General features: G+C 44.6%; 1 protein-coding gene and 1 non-coding gene across 2 annotated transcripts in view; one reads left to right on the top strand and one right to left on the bottom strand.

The window, feature by feature from the left end:
- Positions 1-26,850, top strand: part of dtx1 (deltex 1, E3 ubiquitin ligase) — a 278,906-nt gene that overhangs the window by 145,984 nt on the left and 106,072 nt on the right. The window lies entirely within an intron of this gene.
- On the bottom strand, positions 570-642 carry trnar-ucu (transfer RNA arginine (anticodon UCU)). The gene has a single exon. It is a non-coding gene; the product is annotated as a tRNA-Arg (tRNA).

The following is a 26,850-nucleotide window of genomic DNA, read 5'->3' on the forward strand; positions in this document are numbered from 1 at the left end:
GGCGGCACAGTAGCACAGACCTGGATTCGATTCCTGGCTTGGGTCACTGTCTGTGTGGAGTTTGCACATTCTCCTCGTGTCTGCATGGGTTTTCTCCGGGTGCTCCGGTTTCCTCCCACAGTCCACAGATGTGCGGGTTAGGTTGATTGGCCATGCTAATATTGCCCCTTAGTGTCCTGAGATGCATAGGTTAGTGGGATTAGCGGGTAAATGTGTAGGGATTTGGGAATAGGGCCTGGGTGGGATTGTGGTCGGTGCAGACTGGATGGACCAGGTGGCTTCTTTCTGCATTGTAGGGTTCCTATGATTCTATGACATCACACATTGAGAACCCCAAAAGGGATAGATCTCACTTAAAAAAAGCTGAAGACTCCAATAATTTCTAATGAATATGGTGCATACTATATGTGGAGTCACTGCTGAATGTCATGCTCCCACATTCCCTGTATCAAGGCCACATCTTTCAGGCCCCCAAGTTGCCAGATATTGTGTGAAAGCAAAATACTGCAGATACTGAAAACCTGAAATAAAAACAGATAATTTAAGAAAAGCACAGTGGAAAATATTTGCACTCCAGATGGGACTCAAACCCACAATCCCTGGCTTAGAAGGCCAATGCCTTATCCATTAGGCCACTGGAGCACATCTGCAGCATAGGAAAGAAGAGTTCAGGTTGAAAGTCACGACCTTTTGTCAGAACTGAACATTGTGCATGTTGCTGGTGGCGAACTTGAAAATTGGGGTTGCCTTTTACTTAATAAAGCATTAAAAATTGAAAAAAAGAATTCATTGTGGACAGCGTATCATTTGAAATGACATTGCACAGTAATACAGGTTTCATAAACTCAAGATGAGGTCCTTGAGAAAAACGACATTGTTTAAAATGCAATCAACATCCTGTGGTGGTTCTGAAGATGATTTATGATTGAAATCGTCCAGGTGTGCCGAATACCTTCAGTTCACCAGTGCGTGGCGGCTATATATTTACAATGCAGTGGCTGAATGTCGCTGCAACATTTTCTTTAGCCCCTTGAATAATTTTAACCTTCATTGGTAGCCGGATCAAAGAAATTGCCAAGATGAAATCCAACCAGTAAACAGTTTGACAATACTTGATAAATGTTATTAGTGGCTGCGGAGTCATTCGCCTGCTTCAGAGAGCAACAATTGTCGCAAAGTATTTGGCTCGCTATGAGGGTTAACAGTTTTATTCATGGGACTAGCTGCAGCATACTAGGCACATTCTTGCATGAGGTTGTTTTTGAACAGGATCTTACTTAATGTCCTTAGCTCGGTCTGAGTAAAATAACACACATGCTCCAACTTTGACTTTCACACACATGTGCAAACCCCACATCCATACACGTATGTGCAAATCCCACATCCATATACACATGTGCAAACCCCACATCCGTACACACATGTGCAAATCCCACATCCATACACACACACAGGCACCACACGTCCATACACAAACGCACGCACACTTCACATCCAGACACACATGTACATACTCCACACCCACACACACATGCATATACACCTTTCATCCGGACACACACGTGCACACTTCACATTCATACACGCACGTGCACTCCACATTCATATACACATGCGCACACTCCACATTCATACACACACACACACGCACACGCACAGGCACACATACGCACACACACTCCACATTCATACACAGGCACACTCCACTCCATATCCACACACACACACTCTGCACATCCATATACACACACACATGCACACTGAACATCTATACACACACACACACTGCACATTTATACACACACACATGCACACTGCACATCTACACACACACTGCACATACCAATAAGTTAGTATTGAAATAACTTATCAATTGAGTTTGAAGATTTGTTAAGCAATGTTTTAAAGTCCAGTTAAGATGAAAATTGTGCAGATTGTGTAGATTGATGACTTGAGAGGATCTAGGCTGAGCTTGATGGTTCTTCTAGTTTTGATTGTGGTGGATTAAATATGTGGATGGACGCTTTATCTGCAGGCAGCAGCTGTTGGGTTGAATTCTTTAAAATACCTCTGTTTGTAGTATATGGACAGTCAAACAGCAGACAGGCTTCAAGCCTTCACGATGGATAGAGAGAGAGAGAGAGAGAGAGACCCAATAGGGATCCTCTGATTCTTTCTGCATTGATTTGTTCCTCCTTGGTTTTTAGAGTAAATAAGATTGGTTATCTGATCTGATCAATACTTTCACTGCCTACATAGATGAGTCAAAGTCAGAAACTACACAACAGGGAATGAATGGTGGCTACTCACACTTGTTCAGGTTGAGCTGGTTTCTGTACAGCTCTCTTTGTTAAGTTTCTAATTCAGAGATCTTTCAATCCCACTGATGTGAATGGAGGTTTCAGTGGCTCACTGGCCCTGCCATTGTGCGGGCTGGAGTGTGGGGTGGGGGGGGGGGGGGGTTGGGGGGGTGATTTTGAGCTTTGGTAAGTCCCTAGACAATAGAAGGTGTGAATTCCAGGGACAATTTCATTTCAGCGTATCCATTCAGTGAGGGCACCCAGGGTCATTTCATTAAGATCTTTCCGGAGGTAATTCTGAGTATCAAAAGTTGGCTGACCCTCAGTGGCCACTTACTGTTTTAGTCCTTTTCAAACTTAGTCAGCGATTTATTGCCAGTACATAGATAAAGTAATGATATAAAATCCAGGATAGGTTCATTAGATTGATCCCAGGTATAGAGGGATGTGCTTTTGAGGAGAGGTTGAGTAGCTTGGGTCTGTATGCATTGGAGTTCAGAAGAATGAGAGGCAACCTTATTCAGACATATAGGATTCTCTGGGGGCTTGGCAGGGTAGATGCTGAGAGGTTGTTTCCTATTGTGAGAGAGCCTAGGATCAAAGAGCGTAACTCAGAATAAAGGCTCACCCATACAAGACATGAAATGGGGGGGGAATTTCTTGTCTTAGAGAGTAGTGTATCTGGAATTTACTGCAGAGGCCTGTAGAGGCTGGGTCGTTAAGTATGTTCAAGGCTGATATAGACAGATTTATAATTAGTAAGGGAATCAAGGGTTATGGGGATAAGGCAGAAAAGTGAAGTTGAGGATCATCACATCATATCTGTCATGATTTCATTGAATGGTGGAGCCCTCTTGATGGACTGAATGGCCTTCCTCTGCTCCTACATCTTATCGTCCTATAAAATCATTTTTTTTATAAAGCATGGCTGTGGACCAATAACCAGAGAAAATACAGCAATTCTTTCTCCACTACCTCTTGGATTGTATTTCAGAAAATAATTTGTCAAAGGTTGCAATAAACGGTACTTGGGCAGACAAAAACCACATGAGCATTCTTCTTTCTGACAAATGTAGAACTTAAAGGTCAGGGTTGTTGCCAATGGGAACCAGTGGGAATTATCCAGGCTTCAAAGGATTTCAGCCTCCAAGACCACTCGCCAACCTCGTTCATTTTAGCAGCGTATCCTCCAGCCAAATCTTACGGGAGACGATCGATTGGCAGGCCACCCCTCCACCCACTGTCCAGTTATGGATGGCAGGCGGGTGAAGGCGTTGGGAGCCTCCTTCACCTATTGTTAAGGCAGCCAGCAGCTTCCAACATCAAACCGATGGGAACGCTGCTGAGGTCTAAGCAGCTAGAGTGGCAGGGATATAATGGAGGTGCCATTCTTATCTGGAAAGTGGCTGGCACTGCGTCAGTCCCAGCACAGTCTGAAACATTAGTCTCCAGCAGATTTTGACATGGTGACCAAGAAAAATATCAGGCCTGCCATTTTGTGCAGGTGGGCCTTGTGAAGTTTTCTTTTAACCTGGTCAATCCTTATCTTCTAGAATTCTGAAGAGTTTTCTATGAGTGGAAAAGAGGTTGATGCTGATCCAGACATTCTGATGAAAATTCTTTATGAACTAAATGGTCATTAAAAATGTCACAACGTTACCACACTCCGTATATTTCATTGTGCAATCACTTGTAGAGTATATGTATTTCTATGCATGTATTAGAATTTTAGAATGAGTTTCCCGTTATGCTGTTAACACAGTCTGAGAGAATGTTGTTAATTGCTTACAAACGATGTTTCCCTCCAGGCTGGCATGGTGGCACAATGGTTAGCACTGCTGCTTCACAGCTCCAGGGACCCGGGTTTGATTCCTGGCTTGGGTCATTGACTGTGCGGAATCTGCATGTTCTCTGCATGTTCTCTGCATGCATCTGCATGTTGCATGGGTCATTGTCTGTGTGGGTTTCCTTCGGGTGCTCCGGTTTCCTCCCACAGTCTGAAAGATGTGTTGGTTAGATGCCTTGGTCATGCTAAATTCTCCCTCAGTGTATCCAAACAGGTGCCAGAGTGTGGCGACTAGGGGATTTTCACAGTAACTTCATTGCAGTATTAATGTAAGCTTACTTGTGACACTAATAAATAAACTTAATTCGTTGCTTTTGTTGCAGTTAAGTGACAGAGTGATTGCAGCATTCACTCACAGTGACGTATGCAAGGTGTTAGTTATCCAGGTTACTTCAACCCACGTCAACTTTGGGAGCCCAGTACAATATCAGCAGGATAACTTGGCACTTGGCAATGCATATGGTGCAGTAAAGGTCAAATTTGAAAGATCAGTTCTTTCTGTTGTGTATAAATAAATCAAAAGCGTCAGCCTTAACTCACAGGCTTGCGAGTCAGAATGCTGTGGTTGACATCCCACTTCAGAGACTTGAGTAAATATTTCCTAGTACTTTTTATTCAGTGCCTGGATATCTTTTGGGTGAAATGTTAAATGGCAGTTTAGTCTGCACGCACAACATAATAATATCTCATGATATTATTTGAAGAAGAACTGGGCTGCTATCTCAGCCACCCAGGCCAATATTTTTCGCTCATTCAGAACCTAAAACTGATCCTATATTTTGAGTGGGGTTCTCTGGGCGTTCATGCCTGTGGGATTCTCTTGTTGCGCTGCAGTGAACGGAGATTTGGCTGAGTGCCAAATTCCCCGTCCTCGCAGCACCGGTGGAGCGTGAACGGCCGGAGAATTCCGGCCTTCATTGTTGCTTGTGCTGGGTTTCCTATTGTCACAAATGTGATTGTCGCTCCAAAAATACTTAACAGGCTGTAAAGAGCTTTAGGAATACTCTGAAATTGCGAAAGGCGCTATGCGAATGCAAGCCTGTTTTGCCGAAGGAAAGCATTGTGCAAGATGACAAATTTGGAAACAACTGAAGTAATTGCTACTTGGAGATCTGGGTAAATTTTAGTGTGAGGCTTGTTTGACAATTAAACAGAACTGGTTTGCCAAAAAACAAAACAGGGAAGGAGAAGGTTCCTGAAATGAGAAATCCAAAAATGCAACATTGTGTTACTCAGACTTAATTATAACTCAGATTGCCAATGAATGTTGATTAGTCCAACCCCACAATTATTAGAAGATTATTGAAGGTGAACATTTTAATTTAACTATTATAATAACTTCTGTGTGATACGTTACACAATTTGTAATTCAACTCTTGGGCTTTGCAGCCTCATCAGCAACACATGTGGAACTCATCAGAAATCTGAATACTCCTGTGCTATTACATTGATTTGTGCTGTTGGACTGCAGGAAGCACAATGCCACAAAATCACATCAATGCCACTGACGCCAGGGAAGGTAGCAGAGGGTTTCAGTGCTACATTTAGGAAGCTATTGACTTGAGAGCCATGTTGAAAATCCACTGCCACTTGGATTAAAAGCAATTTAAAATGATAATACATTGCTTTCTGGCTTTTGCGCAGATTTAGTGATACTGGTGACTATAATTGTAGTGTGGTGACATTGTCTCCGAAGTAGCAGGAATGCAAGTTCATAAAATAACATGAACTCCTGTTTTGCTGTTGAATGTGAAGACTACAAGCCCTTTAATGTATTTGATTGATAAGGTGTTCAAACAATTGATTGAAGTCATTTATTAGCCTGGAAGATTATCTTAGTGCTTCTTACTTTTATTGGCCTCTCGCGTGCTGTGGGCCAACGTTATCTGATGTTTGTAAATGCTAATCAGGGTGAATAAAGGTCAGGCAGCGAGGGATAAAGACACTGAGGTGCAGGATCATGTCTGATGGTTTCTGCATCTCACTGATAAGGAGAGAGTGTTGTTTCCTTAGTCACAATATCAGCAAAAAAAACTAATAATAGGGTAACAATGGATCACAAGGCACTCCAGCTAAGTTTTGCATCTTTACTAAGATTGGTAGGATTTGCAGTGTTGGGCATAGTTTGGTAGTCTTAGTAAAGCAGTTGTAGTCTTAGTTAGTTCAACGGTAAGTATTTATTAATTGCTAGAAAATTTAGCTCAGTTGGCTGGACAGCTGGTTAGTGATGCCAACAGGGTGGGTTCAATTCCTGTACTAGCTGAAGTTATTCATGAAGGCCCACCTTCTCAAACTTGCCCCTCGCCTGACGTGTGGTGATCCTCAGGTTAAATCATCACCAGTCACTTACCTCTAGTTGTCTGGGACTATGGAAACTTTACCTAAGTGCGTCAAAGCTAGGGGCTATCTCCATACTTGTAACGATACATAAACGCACACTGACCCCTAGGTGTGGGTCATGGAGCTCACTGGGTCATCAATTTAATGTCTTACCTGAAAGATGCTACCTCCTTGAGGCACTGTACTGAAATGGCAATAACACCAGCTTGCATTTAGGTAGCACCTGTAACACAGGAAAATATCCCAAGGCATTGATGGGAAAAGAAAATGGACGTTGAGCCAAGAAAAACTAGAACATATGTCTGTAGTTGGGCTAAAATCTTGAAACTATGTGGCCAATACGAGAGCAAGGGTAGACTCCACTGCCTGAATTTTCCTTCGCTTTCTGCTGATATCCTATCATGTTTCAGGCAAAATTTGTTATGTATGTCGGGGCATGCCCCTTTAAGAGAACAGGTCTGGTGACCTGGGACTCGAGCTCCACCTTAGGCGAAGCATGCCAGGGCAGTCTGGTGCTGACTGGGAAAAAGACATGTAATAAACAGTTCTGTTAGTTTATTACTACTGACCTTGTGATCCATGTTTGTCTTCAATATTAGACCTCCAAGTATAATAGAATTGAGAAGAATCTAGCTCAATGCAGCCACCTTTGTAAAGTCAATTCCTGTTTTGATAACATTATCAAATGGTAGCATAGTGGTTAGCACTGCTGCTTCACAGCTCCAGGGTCCTGGGTTTGATTCCCGGCTCGGGTCACTGTCTGTGTGGAGTTTGCACATTCTCCTCGTGTCTGTGTGGGTTCCCTCTGGGTACTCTGGTTTCCTCCCACAGTCCAAAGATGTGCAGGTTAGGTTGATTGGCCATGCTAAGAAAGTTGCCCCTTAGTGTCCAGGGATGTGTAGGTTAGAGGGATTAGTGGGTATAATATGTAGGGGATATGGGAGTAGGGCCTGAGTGGAATTGTGTTTGGTGCAGACTCGATGGGCTGAAGGGCCTCTTTCTGCACTGTGGTGATCTATGATTTACTGACACTTCAGAGCAGACATGGTATAAAATTAGACAACACTGATTTCAATCATCTTATTCTCCAACCTAAGCTACATTCACTCAATGGCAAAACAAACAGGAGAGGAAATGAGTCGATGTTGGTCAGAAGAAGTTATAGAGATATTGAGGGAGAAGACCATTATGGGAATAAAAGATGAAAGGAAGGCAAAAGAGTAGAGTGATCGACACAGAGAGAGGTGCAGAGAAGGAAACTGATTTTGTAATACATATTTTGCAGCAATATATGCATGGGTAGAGTTGCTGAGTTGGCCAGGTGGCTGGTGTGTGGATCAGGATATTGTTTGCAGTGTGGTTTCATTTCCTGTTCTGACTGAGGTAGACTTGGGTCCTGCATCCTCACCCAGGCCCTGCAAGGACAAGGCAACGGCAAACCACCTCTGACAAAAACTGTCAAGAAAACAGCTGGCAATGAAGCATCAGCAACCATTAAGCCATGGCTCTGCCTCAAAGCAGAGCAGGCATGGCCATACCTTAGCCTTGGTATTCCACAATGGCTCCATTGGTCTCTAGCCAGGATATGGGTGAGAGGCAGGAAGTGATTCTTAAGGGGAGGTAATTCCATCTGCCCCTTACAAGACAAATGGCAGTTAAGGGATTAAAGTGGTGACTCCTTACTCTGTATTCCCAGACTAAAAGCTCATTGAAACCCAGTGGAACTGAAGCTAGGAAAGTGGCTTGCACTCCCAAAGCAGTTTTTCCATTTGGAAAAATTTATTGATTGATAAGCCTACTTTACCAAGGAATCCATTGTCAATGTCTGAACAATTATTGTAGATGGGTGGAGGATCTCTGGGGTAAATGAGTGCCAGTGATATGCCCTGATAGGGTAATTGAGCCCAGCTGGTTTTGATAAATTGGCATCACCCACTACACTCTATGAGATAATTGTGGAAAAGTATCAACATAATCACCATGACCATGATCCACAGCATTGATCAATTGTTATGTGTGGTCTGCTCATTTTGATGTATGGTACCTTTAAATGTTCCATGTACACGAATATTATCTTAAACTTGTGAGTGGCCTCTTTTGGCATGTGAGATGCACTCTGGGTTGTCGCACATCTGTGTGATACACAGCTTCGAATAATGGTAGCAACGTTATTTTAAATAAACACGCAAGAACACATTTGATGTGGAAAAGAATGGCTTGAGTAGAGTTGAGGAGGCCTCCTTAGATCAAGCAGCAATAAGTGACAGCATTATATTATTAGGTATTAACAGCAGGGGCATTGAAACAAAGGCATTTACAAGCAATTGATTTATCCACGCTCACAGCAGAGACCTGTTAACATGTTTATAATAAATTCATGCAATGTTTTCCTACCAATCAACCAGTCTTTCCTGCTCCTTCATGTTGGTAATGTGATCAGTGCACTTTGCCTCTTTCACAGTACGCAGTGCCTGCTGCAAGTGTTTCATTCAGTAATTCTCACAAAATATTACATGTTGTATTCTGTGGCCAGTTTAGGTGTGTCAGATAAATTGGGGGACAGGGGATCATTGGCCACTCAACACGTGACATTTTGATCTTATGGTCCAGTAAGTCCAGTGGGCAGCACAATGGCACAGTGGTTAGCACTGCTGCCTCACAGCACCAGAGACCTGTGTTCGATTCCCAGCTTGGGTGACTATGTGGAGTTTGCAAGTTCTCCCTGTGTCTGCGTGGGTTTCCTCCGGGTACTCCGCTTCATTCTCACAATCTGAAAGACGTGCTGGTTAGGTGCATTGACCCAAACAGGCGTCGGACAGTGGTGACTTGAGGAATTTCACAGTAACTTCATTGCAGTGTTAATGTAAGCCTTACTTGTGACTAATAAATAAACTTTAACTTTAAAAGTGACCTTCAGAACTGTTCTAAAGGCAAAATATTGTGGATGCTGGAATCCAAAACGAAAACAGTAAGGGCTGCAGAACCTCAGCAGGACTGTCAGCATCTGTGGAGAGAGAATAGAGTTTGACAATCTCAAACCAGTTCTGTTTGACATAAAGTGAATTGCAAACCAATGGCGTGTCAACCTTGATTTAGGTTGCTTATGGGGTTCACTGGATACTCTCAGGTTACCTGTAAACTCCACTTTAGCTAGAGTGCAACCTCCCATATTATAAAGGGCTGCTTCAAGAAGGGGGATTGTTCTTCATTAGAGCGGGGCATCCTCCTATCCCGCAGCAGCTGGTGTTAAGCCCAGAAGACAAAGGAGCAGAATTAGGCCACTTGGCCCATCGCGCCTGCTCCATCATTCAATCATGGCTGATATTTTTCTCATCTCCATTCTCCTGCCTTTTCCCCATAACCCCTGATCCCCTTTATCTATCTCTGTCTTAAAGACACTCAATGACTTGGCCTCCACAGCACTTCCGCAGCAGAGAGTTCCACAGAGATTCTGGGGTCTTCTAGTTGGGAATGATACCCAGCCAATTGGAGAGAATTCCACCCACGCCATTATTCAAGCAAACCTATTAATGTCTCGACAGAGGCCTGGCAACATCGATGAGATTCTTCCTGGAAGAGTACTCGCCAGTGTTTATTCGCTTGAAGTATGACAACTGGCCTAATCAGTAGCAATCTCAGTAATAATGATCTAAGAGGGAGGTCAGAAATTTTTAAGGAGCTGTATTAATGGGACATGGCAGGATGGGAATATTCCATTCAGACTTAAATCTTAAACCTCTGCTTAAATTTAGGACAGCAACTCCAAAAACCACGCTATTTGATGTTCAAGTTCTGGATAGTGATGCTGAAATGACTATGCATTTGATCTGACTTTTCCTTTTTTTCTGTTGGATCTCTAAAAGATAGTCGTATTGTTGGAACAAAAAATATTGTGTATTTCGCACAATATGCAGACACTGGAGATATTGCTGCAATGTAAAAGCCCAAGAGATAAAATGCAACAGATCTACAGTACATGACAAGGTATTATTAGCTCCATAAGGTCTGCTTAATTTCCTTAATTTCTCTAACCTGTGAATTTTATGCAATAACTCTTCAGTCAGACAGTCACACCCATCCAAACCAGACAATATCCTTGTGTCAACCAGGGATGGCATGGTGGTGCCATGGTTAGCACTTTTGCCTCACACTGCTAGGGTCCTATGTTCAATTCTGGCCTCGGGTCACTGTTTGTGTGGAGTTTGTACATTCTCCCCATGTCTGCATGGATTTCCTCTGGTTTTCCCCACAGTCCAAAGATGTGCGGGTTAGATTAATTGGCCATGCTAAGTTAACTGCAGTGTTAAGAGGATTAGCAGGGTAAATGCGTGGGGGTTGTGCAAATAGGACCTGGGTGGGATTGTGGTCAGTACAGACTTAATGGGCCAAATGGCCTCCTTCTGTACTGTAGGGATTCTATGAATGTTGACCTTTTTGTGCGGATGTATTAAGAATTAATCGGTTTGATGATCTGATATTTTGCAAAACTGACAAGAAAGTCCTGTGAGCTATGCTGAATCTGGCCATCCTGGGACCAGGTCCAAGATGTCTTGAAACCAGGCCAGGATTTTCTGCTGCTGCGTGCAGATATTACAGATCTTTTTGTTCCCTTTCACTGTCCAGGGATGTGATTCAAATAAAGGCAGAGCAACTGTAGACACATGGAAGTGCCGAGTATCCAATGTTAGTCCTTTCTAGAGAAACAAAGAGAAACATTAGATGAGGATTTTTAAGACTAATGTTTGAAAAGTTGCACCGACTTGATTCTGCATCAGGTTCAGCTCACCAATCGCCCATCTCCTTGCTGACCTACATTATCAGCCAACCCTCCAAAATCTTACATTTTAAATTGTTATCCTTGTGTTTAAGCCATTTTATGGACTTTTTCTCTACCTATACCTGTTACCTTCTTGTGTTCTAAAGGCTCTCTGAGTTAACTGCTCCTCCAACACTGGTTTTTTTTTGGACACCTCCCAATCCCTTTGCCCCACCATTGGCAGCCAGGCCTTCCATCGTTAAACCCCACACTTTTGAATTTCCTGGCGAAACTCCGATGCCTCTCCATTTCTGCTTTAATTCTGCTTGACCAATGGGCCAGTGGGCTGATGAAAAGCAGAGGGAGTTTCATTTAGATGAATGCGAGATGTTGCATTTTGGTAGATCAAACCAGGGCAGGACTTACTCAGTTAATGGTAGGGCACCGGGGAGAGTTATAAAACGAAGAGATCTAGGGGTACAGGTTCATAGCTCCTTGAAAGCAGAGTCACAGGTGGACAGAGTGGTGAAGAAGGCATTTGGCATGCATGGTTTCATTGGTCAGAACATTGAATACAGGAGTTGGGATGTCTTGTTGAAGTTGTACAAGACATTGGTAAAGCCACACTTGGAATACTGCGTGCAATTCTGGTCACTCTATTATAGGAAGGATATTATTAAACTAGAAAGAGTGCAGAAAAGACTTACTGGGATGCTATCAGAACTTCTTGGTTTGAGTTATAAGGAGAGGCTGGATAGACCGAGACTTTTTTCCCTGGAGCGTAGGAGTCTTAGGGGTGATCTTATAGAGGTCTATAAAATAATGAGGGACATAGGTAAGGTAGGTAGTCAACATCTCTTCCCAAAGGTAAGGAAGTCTAAAACTAGTTGAAGGTGAGAGGGGAGAGATACAAAAGAGTCCAAAGGAGCAATTTTTTTCACACAGAGGGTGGTGAATGTCTGGAATGAGCTGCCAGAAGTAATGGTAGAGGTGAGTACAATTTTGTCTTTTAAGAAGCATTTAGACAGCTACATGGGTAAAATGGGTAAAGAGGGATATGGGCCAAATGCAGGCAATTGGGGCTAGCTTAGTCATTAAAAAAAAGAGGTGGCATGGACAAGTTGGGCTGAAGGGACTGCTTCCGTGTTATAGATCTCTATGGCTCTCTGTCATCAACCCCCTTTGAAAGATTGCTTCACTATGGTTTAGAACATACTCAGCATTAAGTTTCGTCACCACAAGCTTCAACCAACAGCTACTTTTCTTCAAATTGGCTATCCACATGGTGACCAATGTACTGCGAGGTAATAGTTAGCAAACAAATAAGACCAAGGATGAAACAACATGGAAGCTCCTTGTAAAACACTTGAGTTTCCCTTCTGTATCCAGGAAACACTATTCGTTTATTATATACATAGACACAGAGACTGCACTTCAATCACAATGCATTGATTGGTTTACTTGAGATGTGGTGAGGCACTGTAGAAGTTCATGTTTTGTATGTGCAAGTTGTTTCAGAAGGTTCTGTGGAGAGATAAGTGGAATTGAGGTTATTCTCCTTGGATCAGTGAAGGTTGTGGGGAGGTTTAATAGGACTGTTCAGGTTCATTAAGTGGACAAGGAGGAAATGCTTCCAGTAGCAGAGGGGGTCAGTAACCAAAGAGGCATAAATTTAAGGTAATTGGCACAGGAACCAGATGCAAGATGAGGCAAAAATATTTATCCCGCGAGTTGTAATGCTTTGAAATGCACTGCTTGTGAAAGGCTGGTGGAGGCAGATTCAATATTAATTTGGACATATACTTGAAGGGGAAAAATTGTAGCAAAGGGCAGAGGAGCAGACTAATTAGATAGCTCCTTTGAAAAGCATGGTGGGCATATGGCCTTCTCCTCTGCTTCACCAGGTGATAGCCTAGTGGTATTACCATGAGACTATTAATCTGGAAGCTCAGCTAATATTCTGGGGACCTAGGTTTAAATCCCACCGTGGTAAATGGTGGAATTTGAATTCAATAACAAAAAAATCTGGAATTAAGAATCTACTGATGACAAGAAACCATTGTTGATTGTCAGAAAAACCCCATCTAGTCCATTAATGTTCTTTAGGGAAGGAAACCTACCATCCTTACCTGGTCTGGCCTACTCCAGAGCCACAAGCAGTGCGGTTGACCCTTAATTGTCTGCCAAGGGCAACTAGGGATGGGCAATAAATGCTGGCCAGCCAGCGATGCCCATGTCCCACGAATGAATAAAAAAGAATTCTATTATACTACGAATGTACCTATTAATTATGTGTGGTCTTACTTGAAAACTATTGCAAATGTTCATTATAAATTGGGGACAATAGAAGTATTTAAAATTTGCAGAGTGGGGGACACTTCATCACCACACTCTTTTAATAATGGAAGGACCCTGAAGCCAATGGAAACTCTTTTTTGAAAAATGGCCTCATGTAAATAAACTATTTGTTGGGTAATGGGTACAGGGGGGGTGATTCCAGAGCTGTAACCTAATCTCCCAGGCTTGGGTCATATTTTTGAAAGGTGCTTGGCTTTTGTCTTTGACAGTTTTTTGATCTGACTGGAACCTGTTGGGCCTGTTGGTCACCTGCAGTCGGACACTCAGAGGCGCAGCTAGAAGCCACGCACATAGCAGCTCCTAACATTAGTCAAGGAGTATTTATATATTTATGCTCATGACTAAACAGGCTTCATATAAAAAAAAGACTCCAGATAAATGTTCTTTCAGCTCGTGTCTCAGAGGGACCACTTTGTTTTGCCTGTTCAGCAAGTTTCAAATGCTTGAATGATTGGAAGTATTCCCATTCTGAAGTAGGTAGCACTCGAGCTACATCCCTGACTGGAATTCTACTCTTATTAAAATAGAAATCTGAAATCTAATGAGCAGTACTATCCCCCCCCTCCCCCCCACTTCTTTTAGCTGGTTCTTGTGCAGGGCAGCACGGTGGCACAGTGGTTAGCACTGCTGTCTCACAGTGCCAGGGACCCAAGTTTGATTCCTGGTTTGGGTCACTCTCGATGTGGAGTTTGCACATTCTCCTCGTGTCTGCGTGGGTTTCCTCGGGGTGCTCTGGTTTCCTTCCACAGCCCAAAGATGTGCAGGATTGGCCATACTAAATTGTCCCTTAGTGTCAGGGGGATTCGCTCAGACAAATGCATGGGGTTGTGGGGATAAGGTCTGGGTGGGATTGTGGTCAGTGCAGACCCGATGGGCTGAATGGCCTCCTTCTATGGTTATTACTTTACACTTGGGCAGGTTGGAGGCAATTCGTTCAGAATCCATTTGATATTCTGAAAGAACTTCCAGTCCACAGCCGCTGAAGATTCATAACCTCAGCCACTGAGCCACATTGCTCCCCCACCCCCACCCTCCCTTTCCCCATGCTGCTGATTTACTTGCACTTGTTTTGCCCAATGAAATTGCTTTCCATTTAAGATGCACAAGCAGGGAGCCGTGCAGTCTTTTCTGGAAAGCTCAGCAGTGTAGTTAGCTATTGGCTTTAGGATGCACCCCTGTGCTGTGCCCGCAGTTTGTGCAGCTGGGGATGGTTTGCACCACTGACTATATGAATGGAGGCTGCGAGAGAGCGATGAGTGGGGAGAGGGGAGGGGACCTTGGTTCTGTTTTAGCCCTGGTTTAACAATCTCTGCATGCCTCCAGAGTGGCACTGACCCGGGAGGGAGGATCAATGATGCCTCTGGTTGCCGAGTTATGCTGCAGAGGTGACTTTTCAGAGGAGCTGGGCTGATGAACAGGGCACTGTCCTTGTAAAGCAGCAGTCAGCAAACTGCTTTCTGAGCACTGAAGACGCAGTGACATAAATCATATTGAATACATCACTGCATGTTACAAAGATATCATTGTGCCCTGACTTTGAGTTACTGTGCTGAAAGTATGGTTGTTTCATCATTGTTCCCTTCAGACATAGAGTCAGTGCATCCAAAATGCACTTGAAATTCTGCTGCTTAGGTTGTAATTCCCATTTGTGGAAACATTTCTTTGCATGATCACATCTTTTCTATGATCCAACGTAATTGGACAGCATAATGGAGCATATTCCTTTCTTTTCCCTCTTCCATAGAATCCCTACAGTGCAGAAGGAGGCTAGTCGGCCCTTAGAGTCTTCATCCACTCTCTGAAAGAGCATCTTGCTCACACCCTCCCCTCCACTCTATTCCTGTAACCCCACACATTTACCATGGCCAATCCATCTAACCTACACATCTTTGGAATGTGGGAGGAAACTGGAGCACCCGGGGGAAACCCATGCAGATACAGGGAGAACATGCAAACTCCACGCTGCCAGTCACCCGAGGCCAGAATTGAACCCGGGTCCCTGGTGCTGTGAGGCAGCAGTGCTAACCACTGTGCCACTATGCTGCATCTACTGATTCTAAAGTATTCTGTCCTGTATTTAAGAGTGGCAATCCGGTGCAGTTTTATTAATGCAGCTGGAAATGGGTTTTTTAGCAAGAACAGGCACTTTGAATAAAACTATTCCGACCTGTGAAAAATCTGATTTAAAATAACTGAAAAACAAGATTATAGCGAACCATTCAATAGTTTCTGGTGCACATTGATCAGTTCTTAACAAATGAAGCACTTTAAAAAAATTGAGGGGCCATGTCCAGGAATGGTATTATCACCGGACTAACAATCCAGAGACCCAGGGCAATGCTCCAGGGACCTGGGTTCGAATCCCACCAGTTGTTGAAATTTGAATTCCATAAAAATCTGAAGTTAAAAGTCTAATGTTGGCAAGTGTGAGGTTATCCATTTTGGTAGGAATAATGGTAGGAAGGGCTACTACTTACAGGGCGAAAAACTGCAGCATGCTACGGTGTAGAGGGACCTGGGGGTCCTTGTACATGAGTCGCAAAAACCCAGCCTACAGGTGGTCAGGAAGGCAAATGGGATGCTGGCCTTCATAGCGAGGGGGATTGAATATAAAAGTAGGGAGGTCTTGCTGCAACTGCACAGGGCACTGGTGAGGCCGCAGCTGGAGTACTGTGTGCAGTTTTGGTCACCGCACCTGCGCAAGGATATTTTGGCCTTGGAGGGAATGCAGAGGAGGTTCACTAGGCTGATACCGGAGTTAAGGGGGTTGAGCTATGAGGAGAGGCTGAATAGACTGGGCTTGTACTCGTTAGAGTTTAGAAGGATGAGGGGAGATCTCATTGAGACATAGAAGATGATGAAAGGGGTGGATAGGGTAGAGGGTGGAGAGGTTCTTCCCGCTCAGAAAAGACAGCAGGACTAGATGGCACAGCCTCAAGATAAGGGGGGGGGGGCAGTTTAGAACAGAGTTGAGGAGGAACTTCTTCACTCAAAGGGTGGTGAATCTCTGGAATTCTCTGCCCGTTGAACTGGTTGGGGCTACCTCACTAAATATATTTAAGATGGGGGTAGATAGGTTTTTGGTAGGCAAGGGGATTAAGGGTTATGGGGAGAAAGCGGGAAAGTGGAACTGAGCCACTTCAGATCAGCCATGATCTTGTTGAATGGCGGGGCAGGCTCGAAGGGCTAGTTGGCCTACTCCTGCTCCTATTTCTTATGTTCTTATGTTCTTATGATGACCATGAAATCATTGTCAATTGTCGTAAAAACCCATCTGGATCACTAACATCCTTTAGGGAAGGAAATCTGTCGTCCTTATCTGGTCTGGCCTACATGTGACTCCAGAGCCACAGCAATGTGGTTAACTCTTAACTGCCCCTCTGAAATGGAGGGCAATTATGGGTGGCACGTAAAGGCTGGGCCCAACCAGCGACACCTACATCCCATGAACAGATTTGTAAAAGAAAAGTAATGTCTGTGGTGCCTAAGAAGATGAGCATAATCTGAAGAGTTTTCGTGAACCAGTGTTTTTGAGAAGTCGTATTTTGATCTGGGATGTGGCATGTTTTGTGGGTGAGGTGTAAACATGCACATTGTTTCCTAAACCAGCATTGAAGATTATAAAAGTATATTATGTGGTGTAATTCCCTTGTATTTAAGATTCCTCAATTTTTTTTGGCCATGGATCAGCTGATTTTTCCCAGATTGCTCTGATCCTAGAGGAGTCGAGAGGAAATTCCATCTGTGTGCCTCTTGATACCTGGCTTGGAAATAATTTTGGAGCAGGATATAAGGTAGGCTTCTCCTACACCATTGTGCAAAGATAAGCATGATGGAAATCCATGATAGATTTATACTGGTAAGCAGCTCCCACCCTCCCCCACCCCCCCCAATAACCCCCCACTTCATAACCTTGATTGTGGAGTAAATTCAAAGCCACTGATTGCAATCTTGGGTCTGAATCTTTATTGCTGAGGCAGGTAGCAGGCATCAGGAAATTTACAAGCTCAGCCCACGTACCTCGGGAGGAAGCGCCTGCAAAGGAGGGATCTTCGTTGCCAGGGTGGGTACAAGCTGGAGTCAGGCCAGTTGACCCAGAAAAGAAGTCAGGGGTTGCCTGGCACCCAAGCAGGCTGTTTAAAAGGCTCACCTCAGTGCTATGGGACTTCATCCCCAACCCCTACACCCCACATCTCCATCATACCTCAGTGCCAAGCTATGCCCTTCCGCCCACCCTGTGCATTTCCCTCTGCCTAGCCATGACATGTTCATGCTGATTGACCTACCCATGAACCAATGAATCCTATAGTGATGGTAGGATGTGAAAAAAACAGCTTTTAAAACAGTAAATCATTCATAACTTTCTCCTGTGTTCAAAAAAGAATCATTTCACTAAAAGGCAATAAAAGTGTCAATCATCCAGATCCTCTCAAAATTTCAATAACAGAAACCACAAACCCTTGAAACCAATTAACATTGTACAAATAAATATTGTGAAATTGACTGCAAAGATTCAAAAGCCAGCGTTGTCAATCAAGTAATGTTTTCCCTGCTGCACAGGTATCTCAACAAGAATAATGGATGTCAAGGCTCTCAACCAAGCCTCATTTATGTATACTTGCAGAATTGTAGGTCATGCAAATCTCCGCCAAGGAGCCAGCCAGGCTGGGAGTATCGGATGTGGCTTTTGACAGGAATCTTTAAAGGCACTGCCATAAAATCAGGCAGCCCAGGAATAGGACCATGAATCCTACAGTCAGAACCCTCCTGACATTTTTAAAGGACTCCTGAACATCCCGACTTAGTGAAAATCCAGCCTTTGGTGCTTTCCATTGAGAAGAAACGAAAATCAGAGACGGCACCCTGGTCTGTCTCATAACTTCCAAACAATCAGTTCAAGAGTGAAACTATTAGAGGCTGACAACAGGGAAGTTTGTGTTAGCTGCTTTAGCACTAAGTATCCATCCCACTTTTCTCCTGAGTAAGGCATTGTATATGTATCAGAGAATCACTGCCAAAATAGATCAAACTTTGCAAATCACTGGTTAGATTTCAGCTGGAATATGGTGTATAATTCTGGGCAGTAGACTTTGGAATAATGTCAAAGCCCTGGACAGAATACAGAGGAGGATTAGTAGGGTGATGGCAGGGATGAGGGGATTCAGTTACATGGAGAGAATGGAGACAGTGAGGATTTTCTCTTTCGAGTTGAGAAGCTAAGGGGAGTCTGTCATCGAGGTGTTCAAAATGCCGGGGAGTTCCGATTTTTGGTACCGCGATTAGGAGAGAAATTATTCCCTCCGGGAATGGGTGCCACATTACTCCCTGCCGCTGTAGATGAGGACCAAGAATTTGGTGCTCAGCCAAATCTCTGTTCATTGCAGCGAGAGCAGAGAGTCCTGCAGGTGCGAATGGCCAGAAAATTCCACCCAATATATTTAAAATAATTCGCTTCAGGATCAGAGGTGAAATGCAAAGAGATTTCTTCACAGCAAGGTATGGAAGGCATTACCTGAAAGTGCAGCGGAATCAGATTCCATTGTGACAATCAAAGAACAGTTGAAAATGTGCTTGTTGCTTTTGGTTTAAGTGCCTTGTCAAGTGACAAAGGGAACCATGGTCTTCCAAACATGCTGATCGTAGCAGATGACCACACTATTGGAGTTCTGATTTAACCAGTCTTTAGTGTTGTCTAGCTCCATGCTTCACTCTGGCCTCCTGGTCTTCTCTTAATCCTTACGATGATGATTCAGCATTCCAGCTTTTCTGCACAGATAACTGCTACAATTCTCAGGTCATTCAGGTCCCGCCACTGCTGCCAGTATGGGGAATGTGGCACTCAGCTGGATCTCCATTCACTGCAGCGGGACTGGAGAATCCCAGCTGCAGGTGAGGTCAGAGAATCCAGCCCAAGGCATCTGAGGTGATTCTTCCAGCCCGGGAAACTCAAGTGGAGTCCGTTTAGTTGGGCGCCACCGTCTCCACGAGTCTCCTGTCGCCGCATTTCTGGTGCCATCAGCTCCATGCCAGAAATCAATGTGGAGCTGTGTAATTTACTCAAATGATCATTTTCATAAAATTCATGTTTCATTAGTGGGCCCAGGACTGAAGTTATTGGCAGCATCAAGACAGAGTGCAGAAGGATCGCTGGATAGGTTGGCTGCAGAAAAGAACTAACAAAGTGAATGAAGCTGGAAGAACAAGAGATCTCCTCAATAGTATCAAAAGAGGACAAATGGCTGGGATTCTCCCAAATCAATTCTAAGTGTCAAATCCGCGTAAAAACCGGAATAAATCCTGCTCAGTTTTTTAAAAATGAATCTCCCACACTCCCATCACAGAGTGCACTAGCATGAAGCACACTAAAAATCACTGATGGAGAGGCCAGCAGCAGAATGCTGAGCTGGCCATTGTGCATGTGCCAAACTGTCATAGTGGAGATTGGTGCATGCGCAGTAGCCCCACACTGCCGGTCTCCCAATCGCTGGCAGGCCTGATTGACGGCAATGCCAATCATGTGATTTCTACCCCCCCCACCACCACCACCACTGCCTCCTGGATGCATCCGCGCCAGCGCCACCCCCCTGTCCACTGCACCGGCCCACCTTAATTTCCCCCACTTCTTCTGCCCCCGCAGTCCTCATCTTCCCCCCGCCATTGGCAGTCCCAACCCAGCCCCCCTGCAGCCTCGGCCCCCCCAGCCTCCCCCTCCACCCCCCACAACCCAGCAGGCCGACCGCCTCCCCTGCCACAATGGCCTGCCCCGATCACTGGCCTCCCTCCCTCTATCACCCAGCTGGACTGTAGAGTGGTAGCGGGACCCCCCCAACTTCGTCCTCCCACCCAAGGCCCTGCCCTCATTAGGCCCTGCCCCAATAAACCACACCCCTAGCCACCCCACTAGCCACCCCACTGTCCCACCCCCTGCCGGGAGTGCTTTCACTCCAGCGAGTCTTACCAACGTGTTTCACCCCAGTGGGGAGCTGATGGCCCTACCCCACTTGAGTGAAGGGGGACCATCGAGGGCCCCCAGGGGGTCGGGGGGGTAAGGGAGGTGCCACCTGGACATTGCCAGCCTGGCACCCTGGTACTACCCAAGGAGCAAAAGTGACAATGCCCATAGGGCACATTAGCACTGCCCACCAGGTATCGGGCAGTGCCAAGGGGTGTGGTTTATTGGGGCAGGGCCTAATGAGGGCAGGGCCTTGGGTGGGAGGACGAAGTTGGGGGGGTCCCGCTACCACTCTACAGTCCAGCTGGGTGATAGAGGGAGGGAGGCCAGTGATCGGGGCAGGCCATTGTGGCAGGGGAGGCGGTCGGCCTGCTGGGTTGTGGGGGGTGGAGGGGGAGGCTGGGGGGGCCGAGGCTGCAGGGGGGCTGGGTTGGGACTGCCAATGGCGGGGGGAAGATGAGGACTGCGGGGGCAGAAGAAGTGGGGGAAATTAAGGTGGGCCGGTGCAGTGGACAGGGGGGTGGCGCTGGCGCGGATGCATCCAGGAGGCAGTGGTGGTGGTGGTGGGGGGGGTAGAAATCACATGATTGGCATTGCCGTCAATCAGGCCTGCCAGCGATTGGGAGACCGGCAGTGTGGGGCTACTGCGCATGCACCAATCTCCACTATGACAGTTTGGCACATGCACAATGGCCAGCTCAGCATTCTGCTGCTGGCCTCTCCATCAGTGATTTTTAGTGTGCTTCATGCTAGTGCACTCTGTGATGGGAGTGTGGGAGATTCATTTTTAAAAAACTGAGCAGGATTTATTCCGGTTTTTACGCGGATTTGACACTTAGAATTGATTTGGGAGAATCCCAGCCATTTGTCCTCTTTTGATACTATTGAGGAGATCTCTTGTTCTTCCAGCTTCATTCACTTTGTTAGTTCTTTTCTGCAGCCAACCTATCCAGCGATCCTTCTGCACTCTGTCTTGATGCTGCCAACCCCCTTTTCCTCCTCCTTCCCAATGTTCCCAGCTTCACATCCAGCATCCATTACTGATCAGATGTAACATTTTAATACATGAATCCTCCTTTCAAGACTCAAGCTGGTGTTTTCTGGAATGTTAATTAATATTGTTCAATCCTTCCTCCAACTTTGGTACTGCTTTTGACATCAGATGTTTCTGTGCCCCCGGATGAATTGATTGATATTTTCTAGTTTGCTTCCAATTACCACGATGTTGCAAACTGCAATGTCCTTTTCCTTCGTCACCACCATCATGTATATTTGCTTGCAGTTGAATGTAAGCCTGATTCTACCACTTTTCTTTACAACAGTATCAATGAATTTTACACATACCTGAAGAGATTTCATTTGCAAAGTTACAGGGAAAAGCTGAAGTGTGACTAAATAGAATAGTTCTTTCAAAAAATCTGACGGGCCAAAAGGGAGCATGTAGCTTATTTCACAAAGAATTGAATTGGCTTGTGGTAAGAACAATCGTTTTATTAAAACGTTAGAATTGGCTTTCAGAGGATCTTGCATCTATTCTAAAATTCTGTTTTTTTAATTTATTCATGGGAAGTGGGCATTTATTGCCCATCCCTAATTGTCCTTGACTTGAGTGTCTCGCTCAACATTTCAGAGGGTAGTTAAGAGTCAACCACATCGCTGTGGGTCTGGAGTTACATATAGGCCAGATCGGGTAAGGATGGCAGATTTCCTTCCCTAAAGGACATTAGTGAACCAGATGGGTTTTTCCACAACAACAATGTCAATCAACAATGGTTTCACGGTCATCATTAAACTTTTAATTCCAGATTTTTATTGAATTCACATTTCACCATCTGTCATGGTGGGATTTGAACCAGGATCCCTGGATCTCTGGATCACTAGTCAAGAGACAATACCACTATCCCACTGCATTTTGGATTCAATGAAAGGATTCTATAGAATTCAACGTTTTCATGACTCATCAATTGAGATCATGTATGTATAGTTGTATAACTGAACCATTATTTGAATATTTTGACTACTCATTGGGGTCTCTGCATGATATTCCACCAATTATCTTTTCTATTGTACCAAACTGGCAGGTTGCTACAAGTTACAGCATTGTTTCAACTCAGTTGTCTTTTTTGTTTGATGAATATTGTCATTGTTGTTATTTTGCGCTCATTTAATTATTTCCTGAGGTTTTGCTGTTGACAAGAGGCAGATTTTCCAACAGAATAACAAACAAGTGTGCTGAACGATACCAGGCTATACAAAATTCTCAGCAAAGTACCCACAAAAAACCTAATGACATGCAGATTTGTCCAATCTGTTCAGCATCAAATACTCAATTGGAAAGATGAATGTTGCATTTCGTGGATTGCATTGGCAGAGCGCAGAGTAATTACAGCTTACAAAGCGACAGCAACTCCTTCCAAAGTATCCCAAAAGCTATAAAGTTGTTTGGAGCAGCGAGAGAACATGAAAAGGTTTCCTGCAGTTGAAAACATTATTACCATCAACTCACAACTAAATTCTATTAGTGGCATGACTTGTGTTACCAGTGATGTGGAGATGACTGTGTTGGACTGGGGTGGGCACAGTAAGAAGTCTCACAATACTAGGTTAAAGTGCAACAGGTTTATTTGGAATCACGAGCTTTCGGAACGCTGCTCCTTCACCAGGTGAGCTCCGAAAAGCTCGTGATTCCAAATAAATCTGTTGGGCTTTAACCTGGTTGTTAGGAGACTTCTTACTGCGTCACCAATGGTGTTCAGCACCACCTAGTTTACAGTGACTAGAATACAAGGAGGTAAAATCCATGCTTCAGATGCCTGGGTTACACCTGGATTGGTTCTGCTTGCTACACTTGGGGAGGGATATCTTTGCCTTAGCATAGTATTATCAGAATGATGCCAAAACTGAAGTTTAAACGACAGAGAGAGATTACATAAATAAGTGTTGTGTCCCTTAAAGTTCAGACATTTAAAGGACAATTAAGAGTCAGAGGGGGAATTTTCCCATTCTGCTCGCCATGGGAATCATAGTGGTCAGGGGCAGTTCATACAAGGGTCTGTTGACTGTGGGTGGGAAATCCCGGTTTTGGGCAGAAAATCCCACTCATGGTCATAGCGATATGCAGCACAGAGACAGGCCCTTCAGCCCAACTCATCCATGCCAATCAGGTTTCCGAAACTGAACTAGTCCCATTTTCCCGTGTTTGGCCCATATCCTTCCAAACCTTTCCCATCCATGTTCCCATTCAAATGTTTTTTAAATGGTGTAATAGTACCCACCACTACACACCTCCTCTGGCAGCTCCTTCCATTATACGCACCATCCTCTGTGTGAAAAAGTTGCCCCTCAGGTCCCTTTGAAACATTTCCCTTCTCACCTTAAACCTATGCTGTCTGGTTTGGACTCTCCTACTCTGGGGAAAAGACCTTGGCTATTCACCTTATCTATACCCCTCATGATTTTATAAACCTCTATAAGGTCACCCCTCATCCTCCTACACTCCAGGGACAGAAGTCCCAGCCTATGCAGCCTCTCCTAATTCAAACTTTCCAGTCCCGGTGATATCCCACTAAATTTCTTTGCACCCTTTCCAGTTTAATGACATCCTTACAATAGCAAGGCAACCAGAAAGTCTTGTACAGTTATAACATAATGTCCCAGCTCCTGTACTCACTGCTCTGACCATTGAAGGCAAGTATGCCAAATGCCTTCTTCACCAACCTGAATTGAATATGGCAAGTTTTCAAAATATTAAGGGGAGCAGAGATGGTGGATGGATTGAACTATTTCTGCTGGTTGGGGAGTCTAGGATTAGGCAGCATAGTCTAAAAATTATAGCCAGATATTTCAGGAGTGAAACTCAGAGGCACTTCTATACAACGTATGATCAAGGTTTGGAACCTTCTTCAGCAAATGATCATTGATATTGGGTCAATCTTAAGTATGTCATTGATAGATTTTAGTTACCCTGAAGTTTTACAGGATATGGGGCAAAGGCAGGTATATGGAATTGGGTCACAGATCAGGTATGGTCTTTTTGAATGTCGAGGGGCTAAATGGTTCTCGCTCTGTTTCTGTATTCCCGTCACAGTAAGAAGTCTCATAACACCAGGTTGAAGTCCAACGGGTTTATTTGGTAGCATGAGCTTTCAGAACACTGCTCCTTCATCAGGTCAGTCAAGGAGCAAGCGCTCTGAAAACTCGTGCTTCCAAATAAACCTGGTGGAGTTTAATCTGGTGTTGTGAGACTTCTTACTGCGCCCACCCCAGTCCATCGCCGGCATCTCCACATCTTTTATTCCTGTCAGTGTGTCTTTGAATTAGTCGACTCCTCATGCACATATGCATGCTTCTGCGCACAACTCAGTGTGAGTTCTGATGAAAGAATGTCAGCAACAAAGTGATGCAGCAAAGCTGGCAGCGTTATCTTGTGGCACCAGTGTCTTTGCCAACACTGCTGTCCTCTGTTGTAAAAATCATAAGACTGTCAGTAGTGAGCATTTGCTCCTTTCTACACGTTACCAGTCCTTTTTATCATTTCTACCCTTTGTTCACAGCAGGAGAAGAGGCTGAAGCAACATTTGAATCAGAATTTTTCACAGCTTACAGGAAAATAAATGCACCATCTGTTTGTGGTTTTTGAGAAAGGTATGGGGTCTGATTGCTGATCTGCAGAGTCTTTGCTGCTCTCAGCTGCAGAACTGGTGGTGGAACTGTAACTGCCTTTGAGTGGCTCTGGGCTGGGGAGAAGAGAAAGATCACCCAGAGCTTCCACCTCCTGCTAGTTTTTCCAGTCGGCTTTACTGGTAAGCACACATGAGGTCAATGTAAGAATAGGATCAAAGTTGGCTTACACATTCCCTGTCTATGCTCACGCAGGGAGAAAAAAAATGGCTACTTGGGAAAAACCACCAGAGATTAATGAGTGGAAAAGATACTCAGTCTTACTCACTGGCTTCCAGAAAGGAGTAGAGAGAAACCAGGGTGGGAGGGTATGAAGAAAATAAAAGGGTTTCATACCGACTTCAATCAATCAACTCCATCTTCAGTGCATAGTATTTCTATGGTGCACAGTGGCACCCGAACACACCAATTCAGTGCGGAGCACGGTAGAGCAAGATCTTTTATAATACTCTTGTTTCATGGAAACACTGTTTCTTACAGTGCAGAAGGAGGCCATTTGCCCCATCAAACCTGCACCAACTCTCTGACAGAGCATCTTACTCAGGTCCACCACCCTGTCCTATCCCCATAACCCCACACATTTACCCTATTAATCCACCCAATCTACACATTTTAGGATTCTCGCGGGCAGGGTTGTTCTGGCCCCAAGGCCAGAAAGTCCCACCCAAGGTCGATGGACCTTTGCATGGTCCGTGTCCTGCCCACTACGATTCCCGTGGCGGGCGGGACAAGAAAATTAGGGGCAATTTAGCATGTCCAGGCCTCCTAACCTGCACATCTTTGGACTGTTTTTGATTTGATTTATTATTGCCACATGTACTAGTATACAGGAAACGGAGCACCCGGAGGAAACCCAGGTAGAAACAGGGAGAAAGTGTAAACTCTACACGGATACTCACCCAAGGCTGGAATCAAACCGAGATCCCTGATGCTGTGAGGCAGCAGTGCTAACCACTGTGCAAAGTTGGGGTGTCAAACATGTTGTATACTGTTGGTAAAAAAAAATTCAGCTCATGAAAAGCAGCTCTTGTGTACAAATGGCATATGGTGGCTTCATGGTGTGATAATTATGACCTTTGCACTCCGATCCTCAGTAGAGCAGGTTGAAGGTGAACATTATTTCTGGAAACTGTTCCTCATTTATCTTTGTGTGACAATAAAAGCAAAGGGAGTTTGGTTGCCAAATTGCTGCTCCTTACTCGTTCAACATACAAAAAAACACACTTGTTTACCAGATGACATTTTTCTCCCAACCACACAATGACCTAACCCCAAAATGATGCACAGCGAGAACGATTCGGGAAAGATGCTTGAACTATATTGGCAACGCTGTCAGGAGTCCCAGTCTGAACTTTAAATGTCTGTGCCAGGGCTCAGAATAGGACTGCAACTGACTAGTGCGGTACAACATAATCTGGCGGGGATTTAAAAGTGTACAGGCAAGTCTCAACAGCATGAGCAGTGGCCAGACTGTGGAACCGTTCTCCATTTAATTCTATAACCGTAACTGTTCCCCCCCAACCCCCCGCCATACTGTGACAGTCAACTCCCATGTCGGGACCCAGTAGTTTGCTGAGTTTGCATAAGCTGTTCCAGAGCTCGTTGGCAGAACAGGAAA

This window comes from Carcharhinus amblyrhynchos, chromosome 20 (genome assembly GCF_965287045.1).
Source record: "Carcharhinus amblyrhynchos chromosome 20, sCarAmb.v2.hapA, whole genome shotgun sequence".
In the NCBI taxonomy this organism is placed as follows: Eukaryota; Metazoa; Chordata; class Chondrichthyes; order Carcharhiniformes; family Carcharhinidae; genus Carcharhinus; species Carcharhinus amblyrhynchos.